The sequence below is a fragment of the Peromyscus maniculatus genome, chromosome 3 (genome assembly GCF_049852395.1).
Source record: "Peromyscus maniculatus bairdii isolate BWxNUB_F1_BW_parent chromosome 3, HU_Pman_BW_mat_3.1, whole genome shotgun sequence".
Classification (NCBI taxonomy): Eukaryota; Metazoa; Chordata; class Mammalia; order Rodentia; family Cricetidae; genus Peromyscus; species Peromyscus maniculatus.
In genome coordinates this window covers 55,651,968-55,677,881 of record NC_134854.1, presented here as the reverse complement: position 1 = coordinate 55,677,881, position 25,914 = coordinate 55,651,968, and the positions used below count along the sequence as shown (strand labels likewise).

Here is a 25,914-nt window from a genome sequence, read left to right as displayed (position 1 = left end):
CCATTGGAAACCAGTTTCTATAATTCATAAATTCCACTAATTTCTTCCCTTTCACTGCTTTCTGTTCACTGGTATATATTTGCTCAGAGTGGTTTTTCTAGTCTTGGCGAATCTGACGCTGTATGTTTCTTTTCTATTGCTAATATTGATTTAATTTTTTTCTTTTTATCATTATCAATATTGCCAGAAGTTCATTAATTTATATAGTCATAGCAAAAAACAGAAATCTCTGTATTAAACATTTTACTCTATATTTAAATGGTATTTTAAATTATTAATATCTTCTTAAATCTTCATTATTTTTATTCTACTTCCTTTGGGAGGTCTTGATCTTTCTTTTGCTAACTACTTTTAAAAAATATTTATTTTATTTTAGTTATTTTGAGTTGTGCATGTACATGTGAGTACAGGTCCCTGCAGAGGCCAAAGGAACTTCCAGGAAAAATTAAGACTCTTAGACACAAATATAATAAAAATAGATAAAATCTAGATAGGTGAGTGCATCTTTCTTTATTAATAGAAAACCCATAGAAGAGATACATAAGTGGAGGAATACGTGGTCATGGACACTCTGTCCTTGTTTCTAATTTTGAGCTCTAGATTGAAAGCATTTCTCTTCACAATACCAATGTAGCTTTTCATGGAATTTGGCAAGCTGATTCTAATATTGTTTTGGAAAGGTCAGGTTCCAAGAACAGCCAACACAATTTAGAACAGAAAGAGTTGAAGTATTGTCTCATTATAAAGAAATAAGATAGGCCGGGCGTTGGTGGCGCACGCCTTTAATCCCAGCACTCGGGAGGCAGAGGCAGGTGGATCTCTGTGAGTTCGAGGCCAGCCTGGGCTACCAAGTGAGTTCCAGGAAAGGCGCAAAGCTACACAGAGAAACCCTGTCTCGAAAAACCAAGAAAAAAAAAAAAAGAAATAAGATAGTGGACTGTTAGTGTCACAGTTAAAGGTGTTGTGGCACACACCTTTAGTCCTAGTACTTGAGAGGCAGAGGCAGGCAGATCTCTGAGTTCGAGGATAGCCTGGTGAACAGAGTGAGTTCCAGGACAGCCAGAGCTGTGCAGAGAGAAATTATCTTTAAAGAAAAGCAACAACAACAACAACAACAACAACAACAACAACAACAAAACACAAACAAACAAACAAACAAAACCCCAAAACAACAACAACAACAACAACAACAAAAACCAGATAGTGGCTTGTTAGGGCAGGATAGAAAAAAATGCAACCTTAGGGACATCACAGAGTCCGACATGGATCTAAGCATCTGCAAACTTGACAAAGGAGGAAAGTGACATAATGGGAAAGCAGGGACACATGAGACTATTCAACCGCCATCCACACGGGAAAGAAGTAACTGGAGCCGATATTGCATCATGTGCAAAGATCCATTCCATGCTGGTTAAGGGCTCCAAGACGAAAGGTAGAACTCAAGCCTTTAGGAAAATCTGAAGCAGGCTGGAGAGATGGCTCAGCCATGAAAGGCAAGGCTCACAACCAAAAAATATAAGAAAAACGTAAAGCATCTTTAAGATATAAGGAAGAATTTCTTTCATTTCTTAAAAATAATAATTTTATCCCTTGAGAATTAATGTATTTCCATCATATTCACCCTAACTCCTCCCATATCTACCCTCTCCACCCTCACCTCCCTACCCACCCAATTTTGTGTTTTCTTCTTTTTTTTTTCTCCCCTCATGAAGGCCAGTTTGTGCCGCTCAACTATTCTTGGCTGCCTAAACCTCAAGTTGGCAGCTTGACATGGATTCAGGCTTGCTGAAACCAACCACCCTTATCTCTTAGCACATTATGCTCACATGTTGCTGTTTTTATATTTCAAACACAGGGGTCTGAGAGGTGGACCGGGGAACATCTGAGTACAGCCAAAGGAAACATTGGTAGACATGTGAGGAGCCAGTTTCTGAGGCAGTAGGGCCGGAGATCTTGGGTCTAGTTGGCTCCAGATGCTTCTAATCATGAGGGGTCATGCTGACCTCATGACCCCACTGCTTCTCTGCCTGCTAGGGCGATGGTTCTGATGTGATCCTGAACGGTAGGAGAGAAGAAGACCGAAGAGAAGAAAGGACATGAAGCAAGGGACGGGCGGAGGAGGAGAGCGGCGGGAGGCAGGCCAGCAGAGTGAGTAAATTCCCAACAGACCCTTCATTCATCCAGACAGCCCATTTCTGTCAGAAAAGGGCCATTCATTAGCCAGTAGCTCCTGGAATGTAGGCTGGGGAGCTCAGTCCAGGGGGCCCCTCCTTTCCCCATGACGCCAATCACAGCCTAAAAATAACCTGTCCCATTCCCCTAGCCCTCCTGAGCCAGAGCTTTCCAGGGACTCCCTCTCCCAGGTTGACTCAGTTTGGGGCAGGGAGTGTATTTCTGGAAAAATATTCCTAGCCTGAATTGCCTTTTTCTTCTGAGTCAGACAACCTGAAAATACTGGTCTCCATAAAAAGCTGAGATGGCTACACAATTTGAACACCTGATTCAAAACCGAATTCAGCCAAAGGCCAGGTCCTAGTGTGCAAGCACATGCGATCGTGTTGGGGTTGCGGGGTATATGTAGTAGTTGCACTTGACAGCTGCCTTTCTAAAGCAGACACACCAGTGCTGTTGAGGGAACTGATCCAGACAGAGTTCACACAGTGAGCACTAACACGAGAGGAAACTTCCACATTTGTTAGCCTGTGAGCAAATGAACTTAGCGATCATATAATGCTGCTGACTCTGAGTGAATGGGAGGCAGTGGGGTGGCCAATAGGAAAGTCCCTCAGGGTCCTTCCAAGTCCAGAAGCACCTGTGGGACTTAGGACAGAAGAGTCTGTCATCGGCTCTGTGCTCCCCACCATCTTAGAAATAAGTTTGCCATCTTCCTGGCTTCCTTCCCCAGTCACCCCATTCTTACTAGAGAAACTTCCAGTTCTCCAGGCAAGGCTACAGACACGTTGGACCGTTGTAGCAATCCTTCGCACACTCAGACCTTGCAGCCAGTCTGTCGTCAAGGCAGCAGTGACTGTTATTTTTGAAATGGAAATGAAACAGCCTCAGTTCTCACTGACTCCCACCATTCTGCCAGCTCACTGGGAAGACTCCCTGAGTAGCCGAGCTGCCTCCCAGTAGATCAGTAACTTACGCCCTGGATGTCTTTTTGTCCAGTTGATTTTATTTAAAAAAAGCGTTACTTTGACCATACTCTTTCTTAAGAACACACCATAGCTCCCTACCGCCCTCTCTCCACAGGATTTTGCTTGGATGGCTCTCACAGGCTTCTGTTTTTTTTTTTTTTTTTCGAGACAGGGTTTCTCTGCGTAGCTTTGCGCCTTTCCTGGAACTCACTTGGTAGCCCAGGCTGGCCTCGAACTCACAAAGATCCACCTGGCTCTGCCTCCCGAGTGCTGGGATTAAAGGCGTGTGCCACCACCGCCCGGCAGGCTTCTGTTTTTACAGTGGTTGTGGCCCCATGTTCTGGTCAGACAGAGCTCTGTCCTCTGCCTCTTTGCTAACGTTATTCCTTCCCTTTGATTCTGTGTTTGATTGCTTTTCCTTGCTGGATTCTGGCCACCATATCATAAATGGGCTTTACTACTTAACCCTGAGTTTATTTTGTAGTTTATAGTCCAGAATGGTGTCTAAGGCCTTAGCTGTACCACACCCACACTTAGTGAGTAGCAGATGACCCCTAACAGGAAGATGTTACTTCTGAGAGTCCCAGAACGTCGGCAACAGGCCTAAAAAAATGCAGAGAGCTGAGAAACCAGTGAGTGTGGAAATGTGCACTCACGTCAAAGGGAATTTGGACCTGACACCATAGCCGCCAGTCATGTGGTTTTATTAAGCGCTGAACTCACACGAATCCATTCTCAACCTATCATATGGTTTTAGAAACTCAGTTTCCCAAAGAAACATTTCTGGGGCCAGGCTGCTTCTTTTTGCACCATTTTTTTTTTTTAACTAATCCAGGTACAGCTGGAGTGGGGCTTCAAAGCAGAGAATGCCAGCTGACAGTTCATTGTCCCTGTTCTCATAGTGCTGTGGCCGACAGGTAAGGGAGAGGAACCTCGTTCTTTGAAGGAGGTGGTCTGTACTCTAGACTAGCCTGGAACTCACCATGAAACCCAGGCTGACCTGAAGTCTCAGAAATCCTCCTTCCTCAGCCTTCTGAATACTGAATACAGTCATGAGCTACCACACTCAGCTTCAAGATATGATCTTAAGAGATAGAATATGGTCCAGGATAAAATTAAAAATCATAAGCACTTTCTTTTTAATTTAGGAAAGACTATGTAGTTATCTTTCTTTGTATCCATGTTAAAAATGCTTCTTAAAGCTTGTCTCAAACAGCCGAAGCATGGTAGTGCACTCGTAATTCCAGCATGAGGGTTTGGGGGCAGGAGCTGAGGCAGGAGCATTACAAATGTGAGACACTGACACAAAAATAATTGTGTGTGTGTGTGTGTGTGTGTGTGTGTGTGTGTGTGTGTGCGTGCACATGCCACCACTCATATACGGAAGTCAGGGGCAAGTTGCAAGAGTTGATTCTCTCCCACCATGTGGGTTCCAATGATCAAACTCAGGTCCTCACCCTTGACAGCAGGCATCCATACCCACTGAGCCATCTTGCCATCCCCATCTCAGAATTAAAAAAGAGTTAACAGCCTCTCCAAGAAACTAAATCCCCTTGGGTGCCTGGATGAATACAAACTGGGAGAATGGAGACAGATTTGAGATGTCACCATCTTACCGGATTCATTCACTTTTTTACCTTTGAATTATGCAGATGTAGACTCTATATTTAGAATCAAACAACATTCAGAACAATATGGGGAGCAAGAATCCCCCTCGCTCCCCCATGTTTGTGAAGCTACTCTTACATAACATCTGGTCACAGAATAAAGCAGATGTGTGGGTTGTGTTGCTTATCTGCGGCAAAATAACCGACAAACGCACCTGGAGGAAGGGTTTGTCTTGGCTCCCAGTCTGAGGGTGCAGTCCCACAGGGTGGGCAAGGCAGGTCAGCAGGAGCTCGAGGCAGCTGCTCACGTGGCACCTGCAGTCAGGACACAGGGCTTGGCTCCATTTTCCCTTTGATCAGTCCAGGACTCCAGCCCTCAGGAATTTCCATGTTGGGTTAATCCTCCCATCTCATTTAAGCCAATCTAGAAACTCCCTCACAGACATGCCCAGTGGTTCATTTCTGTGGTGATTATATATCCCACAGTGATGACAATCAGACAAGCAGCAAGCCAGACTGCTCTCGATTTGTTAGATGGGGTTCTCAGGTCGGATCTTAGCTTGGAGAGCTTGAATAGTTGTCTTCCTGTTCACTTCATTTTCCTTTTTTAGAGCTGCATAATATCCCAGTAGGTGGCTATGTTATGATTTATATAACTGGTACTTTATTCATGTATTTCTGATCTTATTCCATCACTTCTCTAATGCATATTACATTGTAGTAAAGTATTCTATACTTAGGTCATTTTGCACATGTGAAGAAGTAACTATAGAATAAATTTTTAGAAGTGAGATTGTTGGTCTAAAGGGATCATGCCCTTGTGACTGAAGAGATATTACCAATTTACATGTGAACAGTCTCAACCAGTACTCCACCAGCCACTGAGACCTGTCTCCTCTGCAGGCTTCTGCCTCATGAAGCTTTTGAATCTTAGATGACTGGTCAAGTAGGAAAATGGCATCCAAGTGGCGTTAATTCTTAAGTTTTATTGTGAGTGATGTGGAGTGTCATTTCAGGGTACATCAATCTACTGATCACCAGCTTTTATATGGAATATGAGTAGCAAGCATCTTTCCTATTGGTCATCGGTTTCATTCAGCTGGCTGTTTTGGTCTACACGGTAGTTTCAGTGTTGAAGGAATAAAGGTTTTCAATTCTTTTTCTTTCATGGCATCTGGATTTTGAGACATTTTAGAAATGATTCTGAGTCTCTAAAAGAATGCCCCTGTGCTTTCTGATAGCTGTCTTGTTGATACATTCAAGTTTAGATTTGTATTTTATTCATCATCTTGTGCGCATGTATAATGTATGTGCATGAGTGTGTAGTGTGTGTGTAGTCCAGGGAGCAGGTTTCAGGAGCTCATCTGCTCTTTCCACCTTGTGGGTCCTGGGGATTGAACTCATATTGTCAGGCTTAGCAGCAAGCACCTTTACCCACTGAGCCATCTTGCCAGCCCACATTTGAGGATTTGCTTCTTGCAAAGATGGACCTGGTGTGTGACATACCATGTGGCCTACCCACTTGTAATCACACCAGTCAAAGAAAAGTATGTGCATGGTGGTATTTTATTTGTACTAAAATGTGATTTTATTTGTATGTTAATAAATAAAGTTGCTTGGGGGTCAGAGCTAATAGCAAGCCATAGCAGAGCTGGGCGTTCGTGGCGAACGCCTTTAATCCCAGCGCTTGGTAGAAGAGCTAGGTAGATCTCTGTGTGGTCAAGGATACAGCCAGCATTGGAGACACATGCCTTTAATCTCAATACCATAGAAGACCTGGAGGGCTGTACATACAGGCAGTGACGAGGCAGTCATGTGTTTGGGTTTACAACCAATGAGAAGGCAGAACAGAAAGACTATATAAAGACAAACACACAGGAAGCAGGCCCCCTTTTCGGAGAGGTCTCTTGGCTTAAGAGGCTAGCAGCAGGTGGTAAGGCTCTTAGCTCTGATCTCTTGGCTTTCTTCTTTGCATTGGTTCTGTGTTTCTTATTTAATAAGACGGTTGGTTACATCTACATATGTGTTCTCCCCACCCCCCAAGCATCCAATTCATCATAGGACAAAATCTTTGTGTGTTTAAGTCTGTTTCTTGACTTTCTTATATGTTACATTGGCCCACATGATTATTTATATACCAGTACCACATAATTTAAAATTCAGACATTCATTACTATATCTTAACGGCACTATACCAATATGTTAATTCTTTTACTTTTATTTTTTTCCAGAACGTTAATTCTTAAGTACCAGGGTCTGCTAATGTTTTCCTTCCTCTTCAGAATATTGTTGGGGGATTTAAAAATAATGTTTTAGATTTATATTAACGTATTAATCTAGGAATTCACTTCAAGAGTGCTATTATAACATGGTTTATCTTTTTCCTTGCCCAATCCTCTTCTGTTTCCTTCAGGGCTATTTTCAAGGTTTTTCTTTTCTTCTAGGGAAGAAAGACAAATATCACATATCACTCCCACACATGGAATCTAGATTTATAGATACAGATGTGGGTGTGACAGGGCAGCAGCAGAGGGGACATTTAGAGCAGGAGGGACCAGGAGCTGGGATGAAGGTCAAAGTGGAAGGGTGTAGCTTTTTTTTTTTTTTTTTTACTCTTTTGGCTCTTTGGGGGGGGTTGTTTATTTTATCTCCCCTTATGGCTTCTATGATGAATGGAGCCCTCCCCATACTTACATCTTTTGACTGATTCTGTGGTATATTAAATATTGTTAAGGTAGTTTTTCATTGATTTTCTTGACTTTTCTGGCATATCAGCATAGAATCCCTGAATAGTGATTTTAAATTTTTAATTAAAATCTAATTACAATACTCCCCTCCCCTTTACTCCCCCCCTTTAGGGTGAATATTGGTGTTTTACTTTTCTCTTCTCCATTTTTTCATCTCCACTTCCTTGACTTCCTCTCGGAAGTTCATCGAATGTCTCTTCAGTGGTATACATGTCAGATGAGGTCTCTGTGGTGGCAGACTTGGGAGAAGTCTCATCAGAAGCACAGGTATGTCTAGGGGGCCAAGACCAAGACCTTGGAACCTTCCTGGTAAAATCCACTGTTGCTGGAAATGTCCACTGTAGGTTGAGTTGGTCCAGCAGGTACGGGAGCAGGAGGGGATAGTGGGAAGCACTGAAGAGTTCAACCCAGGGCTCAAAGAGGACATCAGGGTTGGAGCTAGCTTGACCCAATTCTAGAAGCCTTGGATGTGAATTTGGGAAAATATGGCTGTGGTATGTGTTTACACGTGTGTATGTGTGCATGTATACTTTCCTTTAGGTATGCATGAAAAAAGTAGGCTTTGATGACCTCTGAATTTGAAACTTGGGTTCTTACTCCCTTCCAAGGCATGCACCACGCCTGGGTACAGTTCTGTGGGAGAGAACCTTTGCATGGACCACAGCTGCAGTTGTACTGCCTTTTTTTCTTCAGGATGGAGTCTCTACCACTCTGTCCTGTGACTTCCAGGTATGTCTTCCTTAGTGTCCTGGTGTTGGAGGCATGTTGCCTAGGAACAGAAACATACAGGTTGGGGTCAGACTTAGGGAAGACTGATCAGTGCACACAAGCCTCTTCACCTGCCAACTGCCAACCCATAGAGCTCCAGAGCTGAGCTCTTCAGCTCTATCCACTCCTAGTAGGTAGGTGGTCACAGTGGATACCACACAGTCCTTTTGTGGCAGCCATGTTGTTTAATGTTTACTGTGTGTCTGCCTATGTCAGGGAGGAGAGAGAGAATACTAGTACTAGATGCTGAGTCTCAAGGACCAAGAGCAGTTTTACAAAGAGAAAGTGGCAAGAGGCTGGTGGAATCGAAGACATGTTCACTGAGACAGAGGCTGAACACTGTCACTGGTCATCGTCGTGATGGCCTGAAGTTTGGTCAGGACCTTGAAGTCCTTATTCAGCCTGGCTGTGGACCCATAAGCCATAGCGGCCTCCCAGCTTCAGTGCTGCTCAGATTTGCTCAGTGTCAAAGAGTGAGTAGGACAGAGTGAGCCAAGACGCAGCGTCCTAAGATCATAGTCCCACTGAGGATTCTGACCAGCTTAGAGAGCCCACCCTGGGGGGGAGAGACGATGGCCTGGTCTCAGCAAGACTGTCCCAAAGAACACAAACCATCACCCCCGATATTAAAACTTCAAGTGTCTGAGTCACTATCTTGTAAAAGATGATATTTTTAGTTAACATACAGAACAACAGGTTGCGTTATGACATTTCATCAGTGCATACCATCGTAGTTGGCTTGTCACGATGACCCCTCTCCTTTGTCCCCTATCCCAGCTCCTGCTGGGTCCCTCCCTACCATCAGTCCCGTCCTCTGCTTTCATGTCCTATCTACAGTCTGTGACTCTGGATTCCATGTGTGGGAGTGAACACACAGTAGTCACCTTTCTTCTCCCAGTCCTGTTACCCCCTTCCCTGGCTGCCCTTTAGGTCACTTCTGCCCCTTCAGAGTTCTTCTCCTCCATCTGTGCCGTTCAAATACACACACACACATTTATATTACATATATCTGTATTGTCTATATTATACAGATCATGTCTAGATTAATATAAGAGGAAAGATACAGTACTTGTCTTCCTGAGTCTGGCTTATTTCACTCAAAACTGTGATCTCCAAATCTATATTTAAGGCTCCATGAAACTCCACTGTGTGTATGCACCAGATTTATTTATCAACAGATACCCTGTTGATGGGCTGCTACATTGGTTCCACATTTTGGCTACTGTGAATCACAATCCTTCCCCAAGTGAATCCAGAGATGGTGTTAACTTCAGACTTAGGGTCCTTGGGATTCTGACTCACAGCAAGCAGGAAGCTTGTGTACCTAGTGACTATGCAGTGGACTCAGGAAGGACAGCCAACCAGTTTGCATAAGCAATCCTGAGACTTTTTTTAAAAATACATTTTGAGAAGGAAGGTTCTAGAAATCAGAGTAGCCTGGATAGCTGAGGACTTTGAGACGCAGGAGAAACATGAATTCCTTTTGTGTCAAACCCCTCCCCCCCCCAACTGCCAGTCAGCACGATGGCTATTTCTTGCTCTTTCAGATGAGGCGGGGTGTGTTCAGGGTGACACGGCCATGGATTTCTTCCTCTTCGGCATTCATTTTGCCATGGGAAACAGGCGACGTACTAGGCTCTGCAATGTGCGGTGGTGAGCTCTGGTTTGACAACTCTCTATTTCTCCCGGGGGAAGCACAGTTGCTAAACTACTGAAATTGGCCAGGAGCTGTGCCGGTAGCAGCCCTCTCAGGCAGCAGACATGCGATCCCTGCTTCTTAGCCTTGATGTGGTATCCAGTATGTGAGAATGAGAAGAACCAGAAGCTTTGGTCCAGAGTCTCCCACTCTGGCCCTGCGTCAGGATGGGAAGTGCTCCTGGAGCCTTTGCAGATCCCAGTTGCTCCGGCCTCTTCCCTAGAATCTCGGTGCAGTGAGTCTGGGCTGGGCCAGCAAGTGAGTCATGCCCAATAGCTGTAGGAACCCCTGATCCAGATGGCTGTTGGCACAGTCTCTGCACAGCTGTGAGACCATTGGCCAATTGCTTTCACTTCCCTGGACGGCAGTTTTGACAATGACTTGGGCTGGAGGGATAGAAACTTGGCTATAAACCAACACCTCCCAGGGAGTATTAGCGACACACATTCCCAGGGCCAGAGAGATGGCTCAGTGGTTAAGGTCAGTGGCTGCTCTTCCAGAGGACCAGGGTTTGGATCCTAGCACCCACATGGTAGCTCACAACCATCGTTAGCTCTAGTTCCAGAGGCCTCTTTGGGCTTCCTTGGGTACTGGGCATGCATGTGGGGCTCAGACACACATGCAGGCAAAGCACCTACATATATAAGATAAAACAAATATATCTTTAAAAAAAGAAATACAGTCCCATTCCAGACCTCCTAAACTCAAATCTCTGGGATCCAGGCTTAGGGACCCAAAGCTTTAGGAAGTTTCTGGGAGGTCTAGATGCAGCCACTCACTGGTCAGGACCATCTGGTGTCAGTGATGGCCTGGGCCCCCTTTACACCTGATATGCCTGAACAATTAGCCATAAACTCAAGTGGCCAATCTTATATGAGTGTTAGCAGCTACCATGATTTGCTTGCATTCTGTCTGTCTGTCTGTCTGGTATCATTCTTGCAGATATATCTGGTAGCCTGTAGGCTGCAACATAGTTATAGATGTAATAATACACCACAAAATTATAGACTTCCTTAAAATATTATGGTGTGTGTGTGTGTGTGTGCGTGTGCGTGTGCGTGTGCGTGTGCGTGTGCGTGTGCGTGTGTGTGTGTGTGTGTGTGTGTGTGTGTAACATGGGGAAGAGTGTCACAGTGGTTATAGATGTGGCCAGAGCTCTGTCCTGCTCTGGATGATAGTCTGGGGGAGCAAGGGATGAAGTCTTACAGCCTCCTCACTGTCACATTCCCATGCTTCATCTTGGGTGCTTGGGTGGTAACACATCATCACTACCTTGCAGTTGACATTCTTGGTTGGTTTTCTTCTTCTTGTGACAAAATGCCATCAATCTAGAACCTCCCTCTCAGATGTGCCCAGAGATGCGTCTCTAAGGTGGATCTAAATGCTGTCAAGTTGCTATCAGTGTTAAACACCACACCCTGGGGTTTACATGGCATGTTGATACACATTGTCACAGGGAATTATGTGCAGTAGGTTTCTCATTTGCAGGGTGCTGAGGTAGAAAGCTACACTTTAACATCTTTGGCCAGAAGTGCTGATGTCATCTACTCCCCTGTGGCTGACCCTGCTCTGCTCGTCCCCTCACTGGGTTTAGCAAGTGTATTTCTTAAGGCAGCATTTTCTTCCTGCTCCTCTCCGATGCAGAGTTTTGTGTTGAGTTGACAGCAGTAACTAGTGAGCTCATGTAGAAAACATGATGCCCTTAGGAGAGGGGATTAGAGAAGTTCACCCAGTTGCCCCTCAGTACCCGAGAGGGGATGTGGCCAGGACCCCTGCAGGTACCAGCACCCAGGGCTGCTCCAGGCCTTCTGTAAAATGGCGTTGCATTTAGATATGGTCTGTGTAATCCTCTGGTGTACAGTAGTCATCTCTGGCTCGCTTGTCACACCTAACTCAGTGGAAGTGCTCTGTGATAATTATGACATTGTGCTGTCTCAGGATAACGACAGGGAAAAAGTCTGCATCTACTGAGTGCAGTTCTTTTTTTTTTTCCTTTTCTTGTAGAGTCAGGGTCTCATTATGTAGCTCTGGCTGTCCTTGAGCTCACAGACCTGCCTCTTCCTCCTGAGTGCTGGGATTAAGGTAAGTGCCACCATGCCCGGCCCAATTATTGTTTATTTAATAATTTCTTTCTTTCTTTCTTTCTTTCTTTCTTTCTTTCTTTCTTTCTTTCTTTCTTTCTTTCTTTCTTTCTTTCTTTCTTTCTTTCTTTCTTTCTTCCTTCCTTCCTTCCTTCCTTCCTTCCTCTCTCTCTCTCTCTCTCTCTCTCTCTCTCTCTCTTTCCTTTTTTTTTGAGGCAGATTCTTTCTGTATAGCTGTCCTGGAACTCACTAGATCAGGCTGACCTTGAATTCACCCACCTGCCTCTGACTTCCTAGTGTTGGATTAAAGGTGTATGCCACCACGCCCGGCTATTTATTTATTTTTTCATTCTGTGTGTCCATGCTATGCCCAGAGGGAATCTTGTGGGAGTCAGTTCTCTCTTTCCATTGTGTGGGTCCTGGGGATTGAACTTAGGTCTTCAGACTTTGTGGTAAAGCTCTCTGACCCACTGAGCCTTTTCATGGTCCGTCCTGAATGTATTTGGTCCATGGTTGGTTCAACCCATGGCTGTGGAATCCAAGGACACAGAGACCAACTGTACAGTCATAGCCCTAGCAGCAGCAAATTCACAGCAATGGTGAACATCTACATAGTGTTTGTTAGAAGCCACCCCAGCCCTTTCATTTTACACAGGGGACAATGAGGGCCTTCAATAGGCAATGACTTGCCCATAGATAACATCAACCTAAGGATTCAAGGTGTACCATTCACTTTCAGTGGCATTTGGCATGTTCACAATTTTGGGCAGCTGTCAGCTCTTGTGCATTTTAAATCATCCCCAAAGGAAACCCTATGCCCATTCTGTCTTAGTGGGTTTACCTATTCTGGAAATTTAATATAAATAGAATTGTTCAATAGGGAATCTTTTGTGTCTGGCTTCTTTCACTTAGCAGAATGTTTGTGAGGCTCATCTGTATTGTGGCATATATTGGCATTGCATTAACTTTTATGGCTAAATAATATTCCACTGAATGGATATACCACATTTAAAGAATCCATTTGTCTGTTGCTGAGCACTTGGCTTGCTCTCGACTTTTGACTAGCATTACTATAAACATTCATGCTTAAGAATTTAAATACTAGTTTCTTTGTGTGTGCACACACTCGCATGTGTTGTATGCACTAAGTGTAGGTGTGTGCACCTGTGTATATGCACAGAGGCCAGAGGAGAACATCAGGTGTCCTGCTGTAGCACCCTCCACCTCATTCCTTTGAAACAGGGCCTCTCACTAACCCTGGAGCTAGGTCGGTGGCCAGTGAGCCTCAGGAATCCTCCTGTCTCTGCCCTTCATAGTGCTGGGATTACAGGTGCACACGGCACATGTGGCATTTTACACGGCAGGGGATTTGAACTCAGGGCTTCATGATTGTTCCGCAAGCACTCTATCTGCTGAGCCATCTCCCTGATCTCTGAATATTGGTTTCTAATTAATTTGTCTACATAAGGGTTCAGTTACCAAATCAAACATCAATTCTATGTTTAACATTTTTGGGGACCCTTACAGCACTTTTGAGTGGACTGGATCCCCCCTGGAGCTGAGGAGTGGACCCATTCTGGTGGCACAGAGGATTCTGAGCTGTGCCTCCTTCCCACTGAGAGCATCTGACTTAGGAGGTGGGAGAGAAAGGACTGGGCTGAGAAAGGGAATTAAGATGCTGGTCTAGTGTGCTTGAGTTGCTAGCCAAGTTCAAAGTGGTTTTGTATAGCAAGAGAAAGTGGTGAGACCACGCTTTGCACAGAATCTAACCCATGAAAAGGCCCCTCAGTACTCTGTTTTTTGTTTTTGTTTTCATTTTTAATGTTCAAGACAGGGTTTCTCAATGTAGTCCTGGCTATCCTGGAACTCTATAGACCAGGCTGACCGCAAACTCAGCGATCCTCCTGCCTCTGCCTCCCAAGTGCTGAGATTAAAGGTGTGCCACCACTGCCTGGCTAAACTCTGTTTTTAGAGCTAGACTTCATCTTTGCTGAGAAAGCATTAAAAGGCACAATCCACTTTTTTCCCATTTCCCCCACCCAAGGCCAACCCCCCCACCTTCTCCCTGAATGTCTACCACAGACTCTTAACTAGTGGCTGTGGATTCTCTTCCTCACCTTCCAAACCACGCAGATTCGTCATCCTGAAAGCACAGTTCTTTTATAAAGAGTTTTAGTCTACAATCTTGCACATGTACATGGTGTATACCAACCACCCACACCGGTGCTCTCCCTGCCTATACTGACCATTCCCATCCTGGGCCATCCCTGCCTATCCTCCCTCAACCCTACGAATCTCGTTTTACTGTTCATGCCTGTCCATTTTGGTTTGTGAGTTTAGCCAGGGCAACTGCGTGGTTATGAGCTGGAGCTATCCGTTGGAGTCTGGTAGGCTCAGCAGTGGGGGCATAGCCAAAGACAGCGACTTTCCCTCTCTCAGAATCTATCAACATCTAATAGTTCAGAGGTAAAGAGTAGGGTCCCCTGAGGTCCCCCCTTCTAGGACTGTCCTCTGTGGGCCCAATGCAGGCAACAGAGTTGATATGAGATAGGGATTATAATAGTTGCATTAGGTCTAGAGAACAATTCACAGACCTTACCACCTCATCTGACTCTTACGGACTTTATTTATTTATTTAGTTTTTTTTTTTAATTAACTAAACTTTTTTGCATTTATTTTACATTCTGAATGCAGTTTTCCCTCCCTCCTCTCCTCTATTTCCCTCCCTCCACCTCTCCTCTGCCCTCCCCAACCCCAAGTCCTCCTCTGTTTCTGTTCAGAAAGGGGCAGGTCTCCCATGGGTGTCAACAAAGCATCCATCCCCGCTTCTGGAATGTTCCCTGAGCCTTGAGTGAGTAGCATAAGGGCTGAGCCCACAACTGTCACTTATTCTCTGCATTTTGGGCTGGAGCACAGTTCTTATAAAATAATCCTCCCCAAGAAAAGCTTCATTTCCACTCACCTGGTCCAGTATGAACTACCACACAACACAAGGCCCCACCTACATTTTCTGCATTTTCCATGCTCCCTCTTTTTTTTTTTTTATTTTAAATTAGTAGTAGTACTTAATGCTCTAGCGTATCAGGCCTTATTTGTGTTTCCGTGAAAGCACACCTAGTCTACCCACCTCTGTGCCTTTGCTCTTTGTTCTCAGGGATACTTTCTGCAGCTCGTAACCTCAGATTGAAGCAGCAGTGACTGAAACATGAAAAGTATTCACAGGAGGCGAAGTCTCCAGGCGGACCCTGCTGGCGCAGCAGCTCAGCTGTGTCTGCGGGTCTTCCCTGGCATCTTGGCATGCTGGATCATTGCAGAATAGTTGCAAAGAGTCTGTTGGAGCAGCAAGCATCATGCCCATGCTCAAGTTAGGAAGAATCTCCAAGGTGTGACCTGCAGTGAACTTCCCGTTTACCCAATAAAAACCATTTTAGAAGTCTTTCTCTTAAATGGCAGGAATAACATTGTATCACATAGTCAGGGCCTCTTAAATGGTGGGAATAACATTGTATCACATAGTCAGGGCCTCTTAAATGGCAGGAATAACATTGTATCACATAGTCAGGGCCTCTTAAATGGTGGGAATAACATTGTATCACATAGCCAGAGCCTCTTAAATGGCAGGAATAACATTGTATCACATAGCCAGAGCCTCTTAAATGGCAGGAATAACATTGTATCACATAGTCAGGGCCTCTTAAATGGCAGGAATAACATTGTATCACATAGCCAGGGCCTCTGTACCTGAGGCCGGGAGGGTGTGGGTGTTAGAAAGCGAGAGGAGGGAGGTGGGTGAGGCCACCGTTAGTGTCTACCTGCTGTCCTTGTCTCCTCTACCAGGAAGTCCCATTTTCTTGTTCAGACGCAGACACCTTTCCCCATTCATACTCCTATGTTCTTTTATTGATTTCAACACAAATATGCTCTCACAGATGACAGTGAGCACTTGCTTTCGTATTCATCTTCTCTTCCCTCCTAGATTAGAAGCTTCTCAAGAGCAGAGGCCACGTCTAGTTTTTTTCTAGAGCGTCCAGAAGTGGTCCCTCAAACAAACTCAGCTGGAAGCTTGAATAGTCACAGCAACTTGAACTAAACACCGCACTTTTCCGCTGCCTGCTAAAATCTCCGTTCACAGTTTTCTTCATGAATGTTTTAGAGATACAGACAGACCCGCACCTGACACTTGAGTGTCTTATCATTCGAAAGGCACGTGCAGCTTAGTGGGGGCCGTGCTCCAGGGCATCAATTTATTAATTTAAATGTTTAGTTAGCATATATTAATTATGTAACAATGGGCTTCATGGAGGAGAGAGAGAGATGGCTCAGCAGTTGAGAGCACTGGCTGATCTTCCAGAGGATCTGGGTTCAATTCCCAGCACATACATGGTGGCTCACAATCATTTGTGACTCCAGGGGATCCAATGCCTTTTTTTTTTTTTTTTTTTTTTTTTTTTTTTTTTTTTTTTGGCTTCCATGGGCACTGCACACATATAGTGCACAGACATACATGTAAGCAGAACATTTAAAAACCCAAACCAGTGGCCTTCTTCATGACATTTCATACACATACATGATGGATTTCGATCACATTCATTGTCCTCTTTACCATCTCTCCCTCCCACTTGTGTTAACCCCCTTCCTCTTCCCAACTAGTGTCCTGCTAACTTATTTTTTTCATATCACTCTTCATTGACTGTATCCAGAATTTGGAGCATTGGCTGAGATGAACCTGAGGAAAATAATTTGTTTTTGTGAGGCTGAGAACGAACGCATGGACACAGTTGATCTTGCCAGCTCTTGAGTTCTGTGGCTGTTCCCCGAGAAAGCTGCACTTCAAGAGGCACGGAAGACTCAAGCCCGGTGCAAGCATCCTTTCCTCCTCTGACCAGTGCTGGGGTGAGTCTGCTGTAGCCAAGGCCCAGCGCGTCACCCGTTCACGGAAACCATCTCGGGATGTGTCCTTTGCATCTTGGAGCGATTGTTCCTTGCTCTTTAACCACGGTGGCCGTGCTTTGAGTAGCAGTAGGACCTGGCTTCTCTAGCTTCGCTTCAAAAGCTCTTTGTAGCTTGCCTGCCCTTTGGTCTCCCTGTCTTTGGTGACATCAGGCCAATCTGAGTTGACCTCAGTCCTGCCACAGCTCTACCTGGGCTCTACCTGCTTTGACCCTCTGGAGTAAAGAACCTCAGACAAAACAGAACTTCAGCCCCGTGGAAATGTTCACCAGCTTTAGAAATGTAAAGTGATTTCCATGTAGCGCCATCCTGCCACTAGTCAGCCCTGGCCGTCGTTAAGAGTTTATTATTAAAAACTAACCATCTTCACACAGTGCCAAATATCTAAAGGAAAACTCAACTATGTGGATGTTCTTTCTCAATGTTGTGCAATCCAAACATTTGGCCCCCGAGAGAATCTGGCATCTGTGTGTATTTAGCACACAGACACCCGGACGTTTGGACAAGGAATGGAAAACTCAGCAAAGACAGGGAATCCTGGCACTTGTAGAAAGGAGAGTTGCAAGGCCGAGGAGTCCATAGGTGGGTTCGGGCTGGTGTCGACAGCCCCTGCTTCTCCGAGAGCAGTGCAGACTCTGATGAGGGACCCGTCCCAGCCAAATGAAGTGAAGACAGGCGGCAGGTCAAAACTCCCCTCCCTGGATGACCTCTCTGTCCTTTTGAGCTTCTGGGCTAAGAAGCATGTGTCAACTTGCACAGCCCCCCCCCCCCCCCCCAGCAATCTGCTTTCTCGGCCCTGGCTTACCTTAGAAAGCAAAAACAAATTCTTTGTTCCAACATACCACAGCTGCTTAGATGTGGAAACTTAGCCTTCTTAAGATCAAAATCCCATGACTCACCCTGTCTCCTACTTTATTAGAAAGCATGTGGCCCTGCAGTTGGCACTGTCGGGCTAGCTAAAATGTACCTATCTTAAGAAAGGTGACACCAGCCAGGAGCTAGCACAGTTGGCCCAAAGTTGGCACACAAGGAACTACACACAAGGCCGACTGTTTTGCAAGCTTTTGTCTTCATTACCTTCCTAGGGCAGTAGACAGAGAAGGGACCAAGCTCTCTGAGCTATGTACCTCTTCTCATCTAAATGACTCCAAAGAAATAACTTGCCTTTGTTAGGCTGAGATTGACTGGCCTGGCATGGTCTTGCTATGTAAGGCTCTGTGACCCACAATCCTCCTGTCTCTGTCTCCTGAGAGTTATGATACATAGCAAGTTCAAGGCCAACTCCAGCTACCTAATGAGACCCTGTCTTAAAAAGCAAAGATCTGGGAGTACAGCCTGGTGGTTGAGTGCAAAAGTGCAAGGCCCTGGGTTCGAGCTCCAGCACAGTCGCAAAGAAAGAAAAAGAAAAATTCACGTGGCTTCTTGTTATGGTGGTAGCACCAGAATGCTGCTTCCCTTATCCTGTCCTTGCCTTTCATTCTAGGCTGGGAGAATTCCGTTTCTCAAAAGGCACATTCTTTATCCCAAACATCAACAAACCCTGTTGCCTTTGAACACTGGAATCAGACCAAAGCAAACAAGCAATCCAGAGAAACCCGAGTGAGCGTGGGAGGAGCTTGGCTCCCAGCCTCATGCTGGTGCAGTCGGTAGTGGAGCCAGTGGGTCCCTGGACAGTCTCTGGCAGAACAGCGCCTCCTATTGTTAAAACCCTTAACTTTTCTTCCACAATCTCAAGTCTTCTGGCTTGCTGATCCTCCTCGGTTTAGATATTCCCTCCTTAAACACTTAGTGACCATGTGCAGTCCTTGCAATCCACAAGCTGTTTGGAGTTGCATTTCTGGGTTGATGGAGCCGTGTTTACCATACCACACAGGACAGAAGGAAAACATTTCCACCCAGTCCCTTTTTTCTTTAGTTAATTTTTTTTTTTTTGCGTGTGTGTGTATGGATGCTTTGCCTGAATGTATGGCTGTGCATGACATATACACCAGGTGCCTACAGAACCCCAAAGAGGGCATTAGATCCCCCTGGAACTGGAGTTATAGACGGTTATAAGCTGCCATGTGGGTGCTGAGGAATCCAGCCCCGTTCCTCTGGAAGAACAGCCAGTGCTCTTCAGTGCTCTCCAGCCCAGGCCTTTTTCTTGTGATGGAAAATACCGGCTGTCCTTCCCACCCCAGATTTCTTCCTCATCTCTTCTATAGGCAGGGGATGTCTGTAGGTGAACAGGGCAAGGGGCTCATGCCCACTGCTGCCCCCGGGTGACTAAGATCAGCCTGATGGGCCCTATGAAGTGCCCTGCTGGGATGGCTGCTTTCTCCTGTGGTCTGCTCTTATAGATGTCATTGTTAGTGTGGGCCTCCCAAAGGCATACAAAATAGTTCAACTTGGCTTGACTTTTCAACTCCCTCAGCGCAGGGGTCTAGTGCAGATGGGACCACTGTGGACGCCAGGCCCTAAGTCCTCACTTTGTGCACCGTGTCTCCCCCACCAGGGCCACCAGAGGTGACCACAGTTGCTCCTTCATTGCCGAAGACCCACTCACAGTCTTGCCAGTGGGTCAAGTGTGTTTCATAAAGCAGTTGCCGAAGAGACCCCATGCAGCTGACTCCAGCTTCCTCCTACTGAAGGGCTTAAACGCTCCCCCCTTTCACAACCGAATTTAGGCCCCAGTTCTCTGAGAAGGACAAACAGATGTCTTTCCCAACAAAGGGCCATTTATCCACAAGGTCCTTACATTCAGGGTCGAGGGAGAGAATGAACACAGAGGGTCTAAGTCAGCTTCACACTATGTCAAGGACAAACCCTGCAGTCCCTCTGAGTCAGGTCCAAGCTTGGGCAGAGGTGTCCAAAAACCATAGAACTAAACCTCAGCCAATTAGAAATATACTAATGTAACTGCTGCTTGCTTAACCAGTTATGTAGCTGTCCCCAGACCCTCCTTAGCTGTGCTTAGAGGCTCTCAGGGTCCTCACCATTCTGTACAGGTAAGTGACCCCCCATACATGTGGTATAATAAACACTCTTTGTTCTTGCACACTATTTGAGTCTGGGGTCTTCCGTCAGTGTTTCCTCAGCCCCTACACTACCTTGCGAGGTCCCCCTCCTCCCCTGCTTCTACTTTGCCCTCACCCAGTCCAGCAGCCCTGGTTTTCCTCTGCCCCTGGCATCCTGGCCCTTGAGGGGGTCTTGAGACCCGCCATCTAACTCTGGGCTTGCCAGATCACACTTCCAAACAAGGGGCTGAAGGGGAAAGGGAGTGTCTCCTTGGGACTTTGTTCTACATTGATGTAGGACGGAGAAGAGAAAACAGGCCTGGGATGCAGGTACCGGAGAAGAGGAGACAGAAATACACGCATGGCTCTGCAAGGGTACACAGGGTCTACACTGCATCAATCCAGGGGCCTTATTCACACAGGGATATGACATGGAGAATGTCTCCATCGAGCTCCACTTTCTCCCACTCAAGGCAGGATGGAGAGATTGACATACTTTGAATTCTGAAGGTCACCCATGAGTCACCTCAGCTGTGTCCCTATGTCACTGAATAGCTGAGAACAGCTTCCTCACTGTCCCTGGAACCCCCCGCCCATTCCTTATTTAACAACTGAGTTGATAACACTGTCTCTACAGAGTTGCTTCAAGGATGAAACGAAATCTTATGTTCACTTCCTGGCATGGATCGGGTGCTGAATAAATGTCATTGTCTCAGAAGCCTCGTCCTGCTTCAAGGGCTGTTTGTCTCACTAATGGCCCTTCTAATGTAAAAAATTATCAGAACCTCCTAGGGACACTTGAAAGAGGATGGGGGAGAAAAGGGGATTGTTCTTGGAGCTTACTTAAGAAAGTCACACATAGCTGGGTGGTGGTGGTGCACGCCTTTATTCCCAGCACTTGGGAGGATCAGAGGCAGGCGGATCTCTATGAGTTCAAGACCAGCCTGGTCTCCAAAGCGAGTTCCAGGAAAGGTGAAAAGCTACACAGAGAAACCCTGTCTGGAAAAAAAAAAAAAAAAAAAAAAGAAAGAAAGAAAGAAAGAAAGAAAGTCACACATCTATCAAGGTACATGGCTCTGAAGAATTTTAACAAGAGCCACATTGGTGCCTTCCGCTCTCATGAAAACCATCTCTGGAGGGACAGACATCCAAGACCTGTGAACTTTCTGTCTCTAAATGAGTGAGAAAATACAGTTCTCTACTTGCTATTCTTGAGTAATTCTGTATTTAGATCTTTTGGTTCTAGATTTGGCCTCTTCTAGATCTTTCTGTTTGTATTTTTTTTTTTGAGACAGGGTTTCTCTATGTACCCTTGACTGTCCTGGAACTCACTCTGTACACGAGGCTGGCCTCAGACTCACAGAGATCTGTCTGCCTCTGCCTCCTGAGTGCTGGGATTAAAGGTGTGTGCCACCACCACTTGGTGGATTTTTTTTTTTTGAGACATAGTCTTGCTGTGTAGCTCAGGCTGACCTTGAACTCTCAACCTTCCTGCCTCTGCCCTCTCAAGTGCTGGCGTTACAGATGTGAAGCATGATGCCCAGTTCTTCTCCCTTTTGCTGACTTCTGAGCAGTGAGCAGACCTTATCGACAAATGAACACAAGATGTGGTATCTGGTGACATGATGGAGTCAGCTCATTCCAGATGCTGGATCATGGCGTGTGTCTCTTCCGCAGCTGTGACATCACACTGGGAGTGTTTGTGTAAGGAAAGGCAGCGGATACTGAAAAGCAGGACTAGCTCACCCCTGAGAGCAGTGTTGGGACGGCCTGCACACTGTGTGAAGGGCTTGACTGAATGCTTCACACTTAATTAATCTGTGAGATTATGTGTGCATGTATTCCTATGTGTACAGGTGGACCTATGTTATGTAGTGTGTGTGTGTGTGTGTGTGTGTGTGTGTGTGTGTGTGTGTATGAGTTCATGTCAGAAGATAGCGTCAGATGTTGTTCCTTAGGAACCACTCACCTTTTCTTGGGATAGAATTTCCCAATGGCCTGGAACTCACCAAGTAGGCTGGCTGCTAGGCTGGCTGGCCAGTGTACATTGAGATTTAACTGTTTCTGCCTCTCCAGGATTGGGATTACAAGTGTGCACCACCATGTATGGTATTCTCTCTCTCTTTCTGGGGATCTAAATCAGGCCTCATGCTTCAAGGCAAGCACTTCATAGATGGTGCTACTTTCCCAGCTCTTACACACATGCTTTCAAAGAAGGCTTTAAAAGAAGTTTGTACTTTGGTATGCATTCTGGGGTTTGGGCGCATCTTTATTGTCATGTTCTATACCTGGCAACATTGTAAAGCACTCAGCAACTTCTCAGGCTTCTTGTAATACAATGTTTCTGTATATTCTGGAAGTTAAGGGGAGGGTACAGACTAGGAAATCTGGGGAACTACAAGACGATGGAGTAGCATACGACTAACTCCTTTGATTCGCCACGAGATGGCGCTCTCTTCTTAGGAGAAAAGGACCTTAAAACAAACAAAAAAAAAACCCCGAAACTACTGCTGAGCCAGCTGCCTGAGGGCTGGGCTCCTGTTTGCCTGCTCTAATCCATTGCATTTGTGCAGTTGGCTTGAGTTGAACAACATTAAGGTCAAAATCAGTGGTCCGACGCCTCATAAATGTGTCTCTGTGGCCATTTGTGTCAGCATTAATTATTGCCAGTGCTAGGGAGGGGAAGGAGCAGAGTATACCCAGCCCAAGGGCGAGTCCAAGCTGGTGGTGAATCTTGTGTTTGGAGACTAAGGGGAGGACACTAAAATTGACCCTGCAGCTCTAGGATGTGACCAAACGGCTCTTCACGGTCTGGACGGAAGCCATAGGAGGTGTCTGAGACCCCTTTGCAGATTCTGAGGTCTTGGCCTTCCCTTTTTCCTCCTGGTTGCTCTTCACATTGTTGATCCACACTGACAATGAAACCCTGCGGATTCTAGGGGCAGCAGAGAACCTTGCCACCCTGGCAGCTCCACACAGATTTGAGCACCCATCCACCCCCTTTAGGGGTGGACATTTTTGACATTTTCCTGGCCACGGTTGATAGGAAGCATGGGGGGATTCTTACCCCTTTTGGCGCTAGGCGGTGTCTGGATGCCCCAACTAAACACAAGCTTTTTCTTTTGGCTCATTTTGGTTACAGATGCTAACGTTCCCCCTCATGCCCCTTCTGGAACAGTATCCTGGATTCTTGTTGGCTTGGCTGACGGTTTCTCCAGCCAACACTTCCATGGCTGCTTGCTGAGCCAACCACCACTGGTCACGGTGCTTCAGAATCCCCCTGTGCCCACCACACTCAGCCTTGTTTGGCAGCCTTTCCAGGTGACATTCCTTTGCTTAGCAGCTTCCATTTTTCTCAGATGTCAATGGCCTGGGTTCCTGGACATTTCCTCTGTTGTGCCCAATGTGTCAGATCAAGTCCCCTTACCAGGAAACCAAGAGACCTCCCTGAGCCCTGCAAATATGCTCTTTGTACCCCCTATCTATATTTGGAAAGTGGGCTATTGGGGGTTTTGTGAGATAGCGCTATTCTCTTTGCTAAGTTCTGAGGAGGCGGTGGGCTGCTGTGATTGTTGCTTTATTCCACACCTCAGAGTCAAGAACAATGAGATGGCCTCATCTTTTAGCCTCACAGACTGTGGCAAGGCCAACATCCTCCCCAGACGGCCCTGGCCTGGCTGCCCGAGTCTCATTGTGCTGCTCTGAGAGGAACAACCATGTCAGGACACCAATCTCTCTTCCTCATTCCTTCTTTTTTCACTGAGAGAATGCCAGTAGCTGGAGAGACACAGAAGGTCAAGTGTGTGTTTATTCAAGGTGAACAGATTGTGTTTGAATGCTGAAGGGGAGGAGGAAGCCGGCACCGGAAACAAAAGCATTCGAGGTTGTTGACAGCAGGGCTTTTAGCCACGCACTGCCCAGGCTTTCTCCAGGCACAGGCGTGGAAAATTTGAGACTAAGTCACCAGGTCTGTCTGTAACACCATACATCCTGCTGCGGAAGACTCACTTCTCTGGGGACCGATTCTACCACCACTTTCCTAATTCTACCACAGAGCTTTCTCTTCTCAGTTCAAGCTCTTGATCTGCTTTTGGGCTTTTAGTCTCTTCCGGTCCTTTTCCTTTCAGGTCCCGTAGCAAACTGACATCACCAGTGGCCCACGAATGGCCTCTGTAGACACAGCCCTTCCTTCTGTGACCCTCCAGTCCCTGTCTACTCTGACTAGTTCAAGGCTACCCAGTTTAGGGTGCATAGTGAGGTTCCCCACCCCCTTTTCCCCCATCCCCTCTCTAACTGTAGTGATAAATTTCCGAAAGAGAAATTTTCTTCTCTTCATATAAGCAGTGACAAGATGAAATTGGATACAAACCTGAGAGGGTCACAAGGCTAAGCTTATCTCCAATTGAACGAGCTCTCCAGTGTTATCAGAAGACACAGGGCTGAATCGAGCAGTTGAGAATTTCATGCTTGTAAGTTTTGGTTACGTCTGAGGTCTGATGATTTCCAACTAGCAGACAAAGCCTTGAAACCATTAATGTAACAATTTTGAGCAGCACTCTTCTGTAAATAGGCCCTCACTGAATTAGTACCACAAAGACAAACTACAAAGCCCATTAAAGAAAGAGCCAGCCCTGAGGTCCTATTATTGAACGCAACACTGCTAATTTGGTTTCAGTAAAACACTATCATTAAACTGGTATTGTTAATTTGGATATTATTAGTTTTTCAAAAGGTTTTCTTCTTAGTGTGTCTTTTGCAGATTTTTCCTTGCATTTTTTGTAAGCTAAAAAAAAATCAAACCAAGTTTTGTACTCATACATGTATAAGTGACATGGTAAAATCATTTCAAGTTACCCTAGAAGGTTCTTGATTTTTTTCCTTTGAGAGAACTCACTATTTATTATCTTAATTTGAGAAAATCCATCTGGCAGAAAGATCCTGGGATTACATGCATATTATTGACATCAGAAATTGTCTTCCAATCTTCTCCCACTGATTAATTTATTACACATCTTTGGTATACTGCACCTGGAATATGTAGGTCGATAAACACTGACTAAATGGAAATGGTTGCCTTTATTTGAGAAGTATGAAATGGTTTGGGGTTGGTGTGAATAGGTTAGCAAAGGACTGGGAGAGAGTGAAGAGTTGTCCCTTTGTTGCCAAGTTTTCTAATGAGTCTGTAAGTTCTCATGGTATTAGGGCTGGAGATGGTTCATCTTGATGGCCACCTTGACTAGATTGAGAGATGCCTAAGAGATTAGTCAGGCACACATCTGGATATGTCTTTGAGGACATGTCCAGAGAGAAATTGGGCCAGTTCTCTGTGTGGAACCACAACTGAGACTAGTTCTGAACAATGACAGCACCATCCAGCACCAGGGGGACAGATGGACAGAAAGTGAAGCGGAAAGATGGGCAGCATGTGGAAACCCCCTTCTCATCAAGTGAGTGGTCTACCAACGCTGCCATTGCTATGGAGCTCAGTCTGACTTCAGACTACTGTTCCTTCAGCCTTTCAACATGGACCATCCAGCAACTCTCCAGGGAGTTTCCAGGGAGTCTGTGGGCCTTCAGCTTTGGACTGGGGCTACTTCACTGGTCCCCACTGGGATGTGGCTTCCAGCTTCTTTGACTGAGTAGCCACTGGGTTTCTGCTTTGACTGAGTAGCCACTGGGTTTCTGCAGAAAGTCATGTGGGACTCCCCAGCCTCCAATAATGTAAGCCAATCTAGTAAACCATCTGTCCTCTTGGTTTTGTTCTAGAAAAACCTGAGTAATACAGTGCTTTTGCATCTCTCCTGGTTCAATCCAGAGATATTCAAGTGGGACTTATAAAATTGAAGGGTTTTATCTAAAACTGAAGAAGGACAAAAGTAATCAACCCCAAAGACACACACACACACACACACACACACACACACACACA

The 25,914-nt window shown here is 45.7% G+C and overlaps 2 long non-coding RNA genes across 2 annotated transcripts; both read left to right on the top strand.

Moving 5' to 3' along the window:
- The first annotated feature begins 1,841 nt into the window (after positions 1-1,841).
- LOC143272151 (uncharacterized) lies at positions 1,842-9,724 on the top strand. Its single transcript, XR_013049592.1, has 3 exons — positions 1,842-2,148; positions 7,606-7,761; positions 8,103-9,724. It is a non-coding gene; the product is annotated as an uncharacterized LOC143272151 (long non-coding RNA).
- Positions 9,725-11,960: 2,236 nt separating this feature from the next.
- On the top strand, positions 11,961-18,369 carry LOC121827925 (uncharacterized). Its single transcript, XR_013049750.1, has 2 exons — positions 11,961-12,040; positions 16,740-18,369. It is a non-coding gene; the product is annotated as an uncharacterized LOC121827925 (long non-coding RNA).
- Positions 18,370-25,914: the final 7,545 nt, after the last annotated feature.